Source organism: Canis aureus, chromosome 23 (genome assembly GCF_053574225.1).
Source record: "Canis aureus isolate CA01 chromosome 23, VMU_Caureus_v.1.0, whole genome shotgun sequence".
Classification (NCBI taxonomy): domain Eukaryota; kingdom Metazoa; phylum Chordata; class Mammalia; order Carnivora; family Canidae; genus Canis; species Canis aureus.
Window position 1 is genome coordinate 30464192 of NC_135633.1, and position 9391 is coordinate 30473582.

Genomic DNA, 9391 nt, shown 5'->3' on the forward strand with positions numbered 1-9391 from the left:
TTCTTTCATTTTCTTTTTTAAAGATTTATTTATTCATGAGGGTCGCAGAGAGAGAGGCAGAGACACAGGCAGAGGGAGAAGCAGGCTCCCTGCGGGGAGCCCCATGCGGGACTCGATCCCGGGATCCCGGGATCATGACCTGAGCGGAAGGCAGACAGACGCTCAACCGCTGAGCCACCCAGGTGCCCCCAGTATTACTTCTTCATTTCCTCTTTACGCCAGTTATATGAGGAAAGTTATTACCGATCCAGGTTTACAGATGCGAAGCCGGAGGCGTCACACTGAAGTGCGAGAGTTCAGCCAGGAGAGCGGAATTCCGGCCCCTCCGGCTCTAGGCCAGGTTTCCTTGCCTGTGAAGTCAGGATGATCTTACCTATAGGCTGTAGCACCGTTGAGGCATGCGGAGTAGCTGTTTTCCTAGCTGCTGAATAGAGGAGTGTTCGATTTTTTTTCCCTTTTTTTTTTTAATGCTGGGATTTGCTTGTTGATAGCTACACTGGAGCAGGGAGAGTTATTAGGAAGTTGTTGCCACGGTATAGGTGAGAGAGTGGCAGTGAGAATGGAAGTGGGAGAGTCTAGATAAAATCCTCAGGATCTGGAGAGAGACTGAAGGAAAGAAGGTGGTTGAAAATGCAGATGAGGGTGGATGAAGGAGAGAAATCAAGGATGACTCCCAGGCTCAGTGATCAAGTGGATGCCGGCTCATTTCTCCAAGATGGAGAATTCCAGAGGAAGCTTTGGGAGTTGGGCTAACAATCTATACAGGAAATAAAGTTTCAGGGTTCCATGGGACAGCTACATACGGTTGGCTATTTAGTAAAACAGCCAATACTTTGTTCAGCAATGGAAACCCCCAAATTATGGAGAGAGAAAATTGGCCAAACCTTTATAATAATTTCATATGAACTTGACATAGTTTTCATAGTGTCTTTTTAAAAAGTGTCTAATGGCAAAACATTTAATTCAAGTTTAGGACTGAAGAAAAGGGGTCTTAGCTATGACAAGTTGCTCATCTGTTACAGTGACAAGCTCAGAGGAGGCATTTAAGCAAATATATGTCAAAGCAAACAGGCATATCACCAGGAATTTAAAGAAGCACAGGATTTGTTCTTTTGCTTCCGATATAAATCCCTACAAGTAATAGAAGCAATAGGCCTAATAGGGCTCATGGATGCCTAGAGTTTTACTTTTCAAAAGAATACTTTTCTGACCCATTATCTCCTTTGATCTTTATAATGGTTCTGTAAGGTAAGCAGGTGGCTGTTAATATGCCCATTGTACAGAGAGGAAAACTGAAGATCAGGGAAAGTTAAGTGATTTGCTGCAGACTACGTTACTAGTACTCACTCAGCTAGAAATTAAATTCCTGCCTTTTTATGTCAAGCTCAGTGTTTTCACTACAAACCACCACCTTTTACAACTAGTTAAGAGAGAGGTATAAAGATGTTCCTGCCTTTTGGTAATAGTAAGAATTAAGCCTCCTATACATCCGTTCTTACTAGGATCATACTCTTGACATGTCCTCTTAAAACTTTTGAAGATGAGTGATAGAATTGAAAGAGGAAGAACTGATGAAAAGTATGTACCGGACTGGATATACCCCGGAGATTCCCAGCCTTTCCTTGCTGACATCTACCACATTGTGGCTGACAGCTGGGTCCTCAGAGGGACCTGTCAGCTGGAATTCCTTTCCATGGCTTCTCCATGTGGCCTGAGCGCCCATACAGTATGGCAGCTGGGTTTTGAAGGTGAGCATCCCAGGGAGAGACTGATAGAAGCTGCTCTTCCAGCCTAGCCTTGGAAGTTACAGAGTGCGACCACAAGTAGGATCTGCTGGGTTTTTCTTTTTCTTTTTTAATGAAACTTGTAGTATTATATGCCATGAAATGCCTGCAGCCCTGGCTGCCACCTCAACTACAGCTTTGGGAGAGGCTTTGAGGCCGAGGAACCCAGCTAACTGGCCCAGATTCATGGCCCACAGAAACTGTGAGATAATATTTGTTCTTTTAAGTCACTAAGTTTTGGGGTAAACCTAGCAATAACTAATAGATTAGCTAAAGAGAAGTGAGAGAGAACCTTGAATTGTGTTGTCACTGTGCTTCTCCTTGGCAAACTTAACTCCATGCCCATGGTTTGAACCACCCTGTGCAGGGGACCCCCAGATCTGTATTTCTATCCCAGAACTCTCTAGTGAACTATTCTTTTACATCCTACAGCCTGCTAGACTTCTCTACTTGGCATTACACAGACACTTCTCATTCAGCTTATCAAAAATTGAACTTGTAAACTGTGGACTTTGAGTAATAATAATGTTTCTCAATGTAGGTTCATCGGTTACAACAAATGTACCACTCTGCTAGGGAATGCTGATAACAACAGAGCCTGTGCGTGACTGGGGCAGGGGTATATGCTCCTCAATATCTGTCTCATCCCCTCAATTTTGTTGTGAACCTAAAACTGCTCTAAAAAAGTCTTAATAAAAATCTGAATTTGCCATCTTCTCACTCAATTCTATTTCTTCAAGGTAATGGGGTGATGATTATGAATAAGCAGATAAGTAAAATTAAATGGATGAAAAAGCATGAACCAGGAGGAAAAAGACTATAGAAAAAAATAAAAATCACAAAGTGAGAAAATAAACTAGAATAGTGATTTTGTATTCTGTGCTAGCCCAGGTACTTACATTTGATGTGACACCTATAATGGGATTTTAACTTTAAAAGGAATTATTCTTAATTAATTGATTTTTTTGAGCATATGGATTTGAGAGGTTAACTTAATGCATGTTTCACAACTCCTATTGCTTATACACCAGTGTGCCAGGCAACATCGTCCCCCACTGTGTACAGGGCTTTCAGAAGGTTAACATTAAGGTTGTAAGGTTCATTTTGGGTTCTTCCTTCATCCTGGAATCGCAGGGCAAGGATTATTAGGGAAGATGGTGAATCTTGAAAAAGGCCCAGGAGGTAAGTTCAGGCAGCAATGCCTTTGTTTTAAGAAACCACTGAGGTCCCTTTTTTCAATGTATAGCTGTAGAAATCATACAGGGCATAAGGTCACCACATCAGCAGACATTCATTCTTTCAGATGCCAGAGTCTGAATGAGACAGTGACTTAAATTGAAGAAAGGGCTTATGTTAAAACATATGGCAGCAGAGATCTTGTGACCAGAGAAATTTAGGAAACAAGAAGTTTCAAAGCCTAACCTATTAGGGTGTAGGGCCAGGAAAATACTGACTCCTGCTGCCTCAGCTGCCACTGCCTTTCTTCTCTATTGAAAACCTCCCAGGTCCCTTCAGGGCTGCAGCTGACCCAGGAGCAGATTGTGCTCTTCACTTTCAAAGCTTCCTGCATGCCTGGGTCATTTGGCTTTTACAGATAATGGGGTGTGTTGTTTGGTTATATAAACTGTCAAATTTATTATGAAGGATCTTTATTCAGAAAGAACTGATTTTTTAATCTGCAAATGAATGCTGAAGGGAAATGCGTTAATATATTGAGTGGTTATTTCTGAGTGATGAGGGTGTGACTAACTTCTTATTCTTTGTTTACTATAATAAGCATGTATTTATCAATAAACGAAAAATTTACGGCTAATAATGGGGCACCTGGGTGGCTCAGTTAAGTGTCTGCCTTTGGCTCAGGTCATGATCCCAGGGTCCTGGGATAGAGCACTTCAGGCTCTCCACTCAGCGGGGAGTCTGCTTCTCCCTCTGTGCTATCTCTCATAAATAAAATATTTTTTTAAAAAAGGTTAATAATGGGAGAAACCATAGGACTTAGAGAATTGGTCTTCTCTGCTGTTAATGGTTTTCAGATAGAAGCCTGAAATGACTCATTGGAAAGGCCCAAGAAACAGTGATGATGGGACGCCCGGGTGGCTCAGTGGTTGAGGATCTGGCTTCACCTCAGGTCGTGATCCTCGAGTCCTGGGGTTGAGTCCCGCATCAGTCTCACCATGGGGAGCCTGCTTCTCCCTCTCTGCCTGTGTCTCTGCCTCTCTCTCTGTTTCAATCATGAATAAATAAATAAAATCTTAAAAAAAAAAAAAAGTGAGGCTGAGTGCTTAGCATGGAAGCTGAATCAGGTTATTATCTATGCCTCTGAGTTAAAAGAAGCTATAGTAGGAGCACCTGGGTGGCTCAGTTGGTTATACATCTGCCTTCCACTAAGGTCATGATCTCAGGGTCCTGGCATGGAGCCTCACATCGGGCTCTCCACTCAGCGGGGATTCTGCTGCTCTCTCACTCTCAAATAAATAAAATCTTTAAAAAAATAAAAGAAGCGGAACGCCTGGGTGGCTCAGCGGTTGAGCATCTGCCTTTGGCTCCGGGTGTGATCCCTGGGGTCAAGTTCCATATTGGGCTTCCTGCATGGAGCCTGCTTCTCCCTCTGCCTCTGCCTCTGTCTCTGCCTCTCTCTCTCTTGTCTTTCATGAATGAATGAATAAAGTCTTTTAAAAAATTAAAAGAAGCTATAGCAAAAAGGAGATTGAGTTGGAATCTTAGAAAAAATATTTAACTTAGGAGCCTCGGTTTTCTCATCTATAAAATGAGAATGTTTATTTCCTGTGATTAGGTAACAAGATTTGCTATTATTTTTAAATGACTTATAATGCTTTTTGCCAGACATTGAGATTGAGAGCAGATAGCCCTTGCTTATCAAACAAGGGCTGGAAAAACAATTACAATGTAGTTCATTAAGCATTAAGCAGTATAATATAGAATATGCAGCGTTATGCAGAAGCACCTAGTTCAACCTGAAGGATGAGGACAGACTTCTTGGAAGAGGTGGTACCTGAGTGGCATCTTAAATAATTATCATCCAGGGATGCCTAAATAAAATAAAAAAAAAATAGTAATTATCATTTAGAATTAGCCATGTGAAAAGAAAGAAGGTGTGTGTTGTGTATGATGAACTGTGAAATGCTGTAACATAAATTTGGATAAGGATCCAAGTTTTTTTTTTTTTTTTTTTTTTTAATTCATGAGAGACACACAGGGAGAGACAGAGACATAGGCAGAGGGAGAAGCAGGCTTCCTGTGGGGAGCACATGTGGGACTCCATCCCAGGACCCCAGGATCACGACCTGAGCCAAAGGCAGATGCTCAACCACTGAGCCACCCAGGCATCCCAGGATTCAAGTTTCTTTTCTTTTAATTTTAATATTAAAAAAAATAATAATTTTAATATTATTTTTTTAAAGATTTTATTTATTCATGAGAGACACAGGCAGAGGGAGAAGCAGGCTCCATGAAGGAAGCCTGACGTGGGACTCGATCCCCAGTCTGCAGGATCACGCCCTGGGCTGAAGGTGGCACTAAACTGCTGAGCCACCGGGGTTGCCCAAGTTTCTAAAGAATTTTCTGATGAAGTGGGGCGCCTGGGTGGCTCAGTCAGTTAATTCAACTCCTGATTTCAGCTCAGGTCTTGATCTCAGAGTCTTGAATTCAAGCCTGATGTTGAAAAAAATTTTTTTTCTGATTAAGTATATTTTACATCTTGAAATGCATGGTCCTTAAATGTAGTTTTGACAAATACACATACGATCCTATTGATATACAAAACATTTCCATTACCCTGGACAATTCCCTCTTTCTCTTTCTACTAGCGATTATCTCTCCCAGAAGCAACCACTAATCTGATTTTTATCACTGTAGATTATTTTAGTCCATACTAGAATTTTATATATAAATGGAATATACAGAATATATGCTTTTGTGGAAATCCCCTTTTACTCAGCATAATGTTTTTGAGACGCATTCATGTTGTTAATCAGTGGTTTGATCCTTTTTATTGCTGAGTTGTATTCCATCGTGTGAATATACCACAGTTTCTTTATCTGTTCTGTTGATAGACATCTGGGCTCTTTCTGGTTTTTGACCATTATGAATAAAGCTTTGTTAATATATTTTTTAAAGATTTTATTTATTTATTCATGAGAGATGCAGAGACACAGGCAGAGGGAGAAGCAGACTCCTTGCAGGGAGCCTGATGTGGGGCTTGATCCCCGGATCTGGGATCATGCCCTAAACCGAAGGCAGATGCTCAGCCACTGAGCCACCCAGGAGCCCCTGAACATTCTTATACATGGGTTTGTGTGGATATAGGTTTTCATTTCTTTAAGGTAAGTACCTACAAGTAGAATTGCTATGTTATAGGTTAGTTTGTCTACTTTTTAAAGAAACTGCCAATAGTTTCCAAGTGGTTTTACCATTTTATATTCCCACCAGCAAAATGTATGGGAGATCCAGCTGCTCTATAGCCTTATCAACATTTAATGTCAGTCTTTTTCATTTTAACCACTCTAGTGGGTGTATAGTGTATCTTACTGTGATTTTAATTCACATTTCTCTGATAACTAATAGTGTTAAACACATCTTCATGTATTTATTAGCTTTTCATGTATATGTATATATATTTTTGGTAAGTATATTTTCAAATCTCTTGGGAATTAAAAAAATAACAGACCTACAAATTAAATGCAATCCCTATCAAAATTCCAATTGTCTTTTTTTACAGAAATTGACAAACTGAACCTGAAATTGATATTAAAGTGTACCCAGAACTGTCAAAATAATGTTATAAAGAGAGAAAAAGAGGTTGGAGGACTCACTTCCTGATTTTAAAACTTACCACAGAGCTACAGTAATTAAGATTGTGTAGTACTGGCATAAGGATAAATAGATCAGTGGAATAAAATTAAGAGTCCAGAAGTAAACCCATAGATTTCTGGTCCATTGAGTTTTGACAAGGATGCTAAGATAATTCAGTGAGGGAAAGAACAGTTTTTCAATAAATCGTGCTAGTATAAGTGAAAAGCCACACATAAAAAGAATGAATTTGGATCTCTCCCTGACACATATACAAAAATAACTCAGAATGAATCAATCACCTAAACTTTTTTTTTTTTTTTAAGTTTTTATTTACTTATTCATGAGAGACACAGAGGGAGGCAGAGACCTAGGCAGAGGGAGAAGCAGGCTCCACACAGGGAGCCTGACTCTGGACTCTATCCTGAGCCAAAGGCAGATGCTCAACCACTGACCCACCCAGGCGCCCCTCAATCACCTAAACTTAAGAACTAAACCCATAAAACTCTTAGATAAAACAAAACAAATTTTTGTGACATTGCATTAGTAAACAGTTTCATAGGTTATGATGTCTAAAGCATGAGCACACAAAGAAGAAAAACAAATTGGACTTCATCAAAATTTAAAACTTTTTTGTGTCAAAGAATACCATCAAGAAAGTAAAAAGACTGAAGAATCGGAGAAAATATTTGTGAGTCCTATATTTGGTAAGGATTGGTATCCATTATAAGACTCATAATAAAAATACAGATAATCCTATTTTTAAAAAATGGGCAAAGGATCTGAACAGATGTTTCTGACAAGAAGTTAAACAATGGGCCGATAGCACATGGGAAAGTGCTCAATATTGTTAATCTTCAGGGAAATGCAAATTGAAACCACAATGGGAAACCACTTCATATCCACTAGGATGGCTCTAATAAAAAGAGATTGACAAGAATAAGTGTTATTAATGTGAAGAAATTGGAACCCTCGTGCATTGCCAGTTGGAATGTAAAAAGATGCAGATGCTGTGTAAAACAGTTTAGCAATTCCTGGAAATGTGAAACAAGAGTTACCATATGATCTAGCAATTCCATTCTTAAGTATGTACATAAGAGAACTGAAAACATTTCCACACAAAACCTGTACTGGAATGTTTATTATTCATAATAGCCCCACAGTGGAAAGAATTCAAATATCCATCAACTGATGAATGGTTAAACAAGATGAATGAATAAACAACATAGTAGAATATTATTCATCCATAAAAAGGAATGCAGTACTGATTCATGCTAAAACATGGATGAAGTCATGAAAACATGCTAAAAAAAAAAGTCAGACACAAAAAGCCACATATTGTATGATTCCATTTATATAAAACGTCCAGAACAGGCAAGTCCTTACAGACAGAAAGTAGGTTAGTAGTTGCCAGGGTCTCAGGGGAAGGGGAAAATGGTGACTGACTGCCCATAACACTGGGTTTCTTTTGGGGGTGATGATAACCTTGTGAATATACTAAGGACCTTTAAATTGTACATCTTTAAGTAGTGAATTTTATGGTATGTGAATTTCATCTCAATTTTAAAAACCAAGAAGAAAGGTTTTAAAATGAAATTTACAATTTGGTTTGGAAATCACTGCATAAGCACATCTAAATTTTTAGAAGTGGCTGTGTCTCAGAGAAGACAAGCACCACAAAGACTGCTTCCTAGCCCTGTCTTCCCCTCTCATATGCCTTTTCTGGTTTTGGGTCCTTGCCTCTTCTGCACTGTCCTCATTCTGCTTATTCCAGTTAAAACTCTAGCCCTGCCTTCTAGATCAGTCTGAATCTAAAACCAATTTTCTGGTTTTCCAGAATTGAGCCAGCTTGCTTCTCTTGATTGTTGGTAAGCCCTAGTTACCTCAAAATTCATCCTTATTTTTAAAAAACAAACCAAAACATTAGACTTGGAAATACAGAAAATTTACTTTTATGGTTCAAGCTAGAGACAGCACAGGTTCTAATCAGGTTCTATCATCATTAATCAAGTCCTTCCAACTTTTTGGCTCCAAGTGATAGAGTAAGAGCTATTTGTTGCAGGAGTTCACAGTGCAATTACTGGCATCCTGCTAGCAGGCATAATGCCAAAGTCAGAAGAAAACGGGCATCTTCGCAGAAACATAGGGAACAATTGCAGGGAACAGGGAGTAACATCTCTCTCCATTGTCAATTTCAGCTTTCTGTAATAGTTGTTCCTAAAGATGGAGTTCCAGTATGTGGCTGAGAATCCTGCTAGTTTCCCAGAGTTTCTCTTAGGAATTTCTGGCATTTCAGTGAGTCTTCCAATAAAATTTACCATTTCTATAGACTGGCAGTCAAATAAGAAATAACTGAGAGGCAGATTGAATGGAAGACAGGGTAACACTTTTGTTTTCCAGGATAGAGGTTTGTATAAAAAGGACTTGAGTATAGAAGGGTGGAGAGTAGTGAAATCACTGAAATGTGAAGTCCCACAGGAAGCAAGAGGGAAGGGGCCAGATCAGGGACACAGAAGTGATGTGATAAAAACAGGAGACACCTCCTTCTTGGAGAAGGCTGGAGACAAGGTTGAAAACTTGAGTGTGGATAAAGTAGCTCTGAAGTGGGCAAGAAAAACAGGAAGCTATAGGCTTGTACTGTGAACTAGTAGGTTCCTGGTTAACTTTCCATTTGGGATATGCTTTCATGTGCTAAACTAATGCTGCAAATATTAAATCACATCCTCTTAGAGGATCCTTTTTCTTTGATTTTCATTTGGACTTTGAGGACCTTAAAGAACTCATGCAAAGTCATTGAA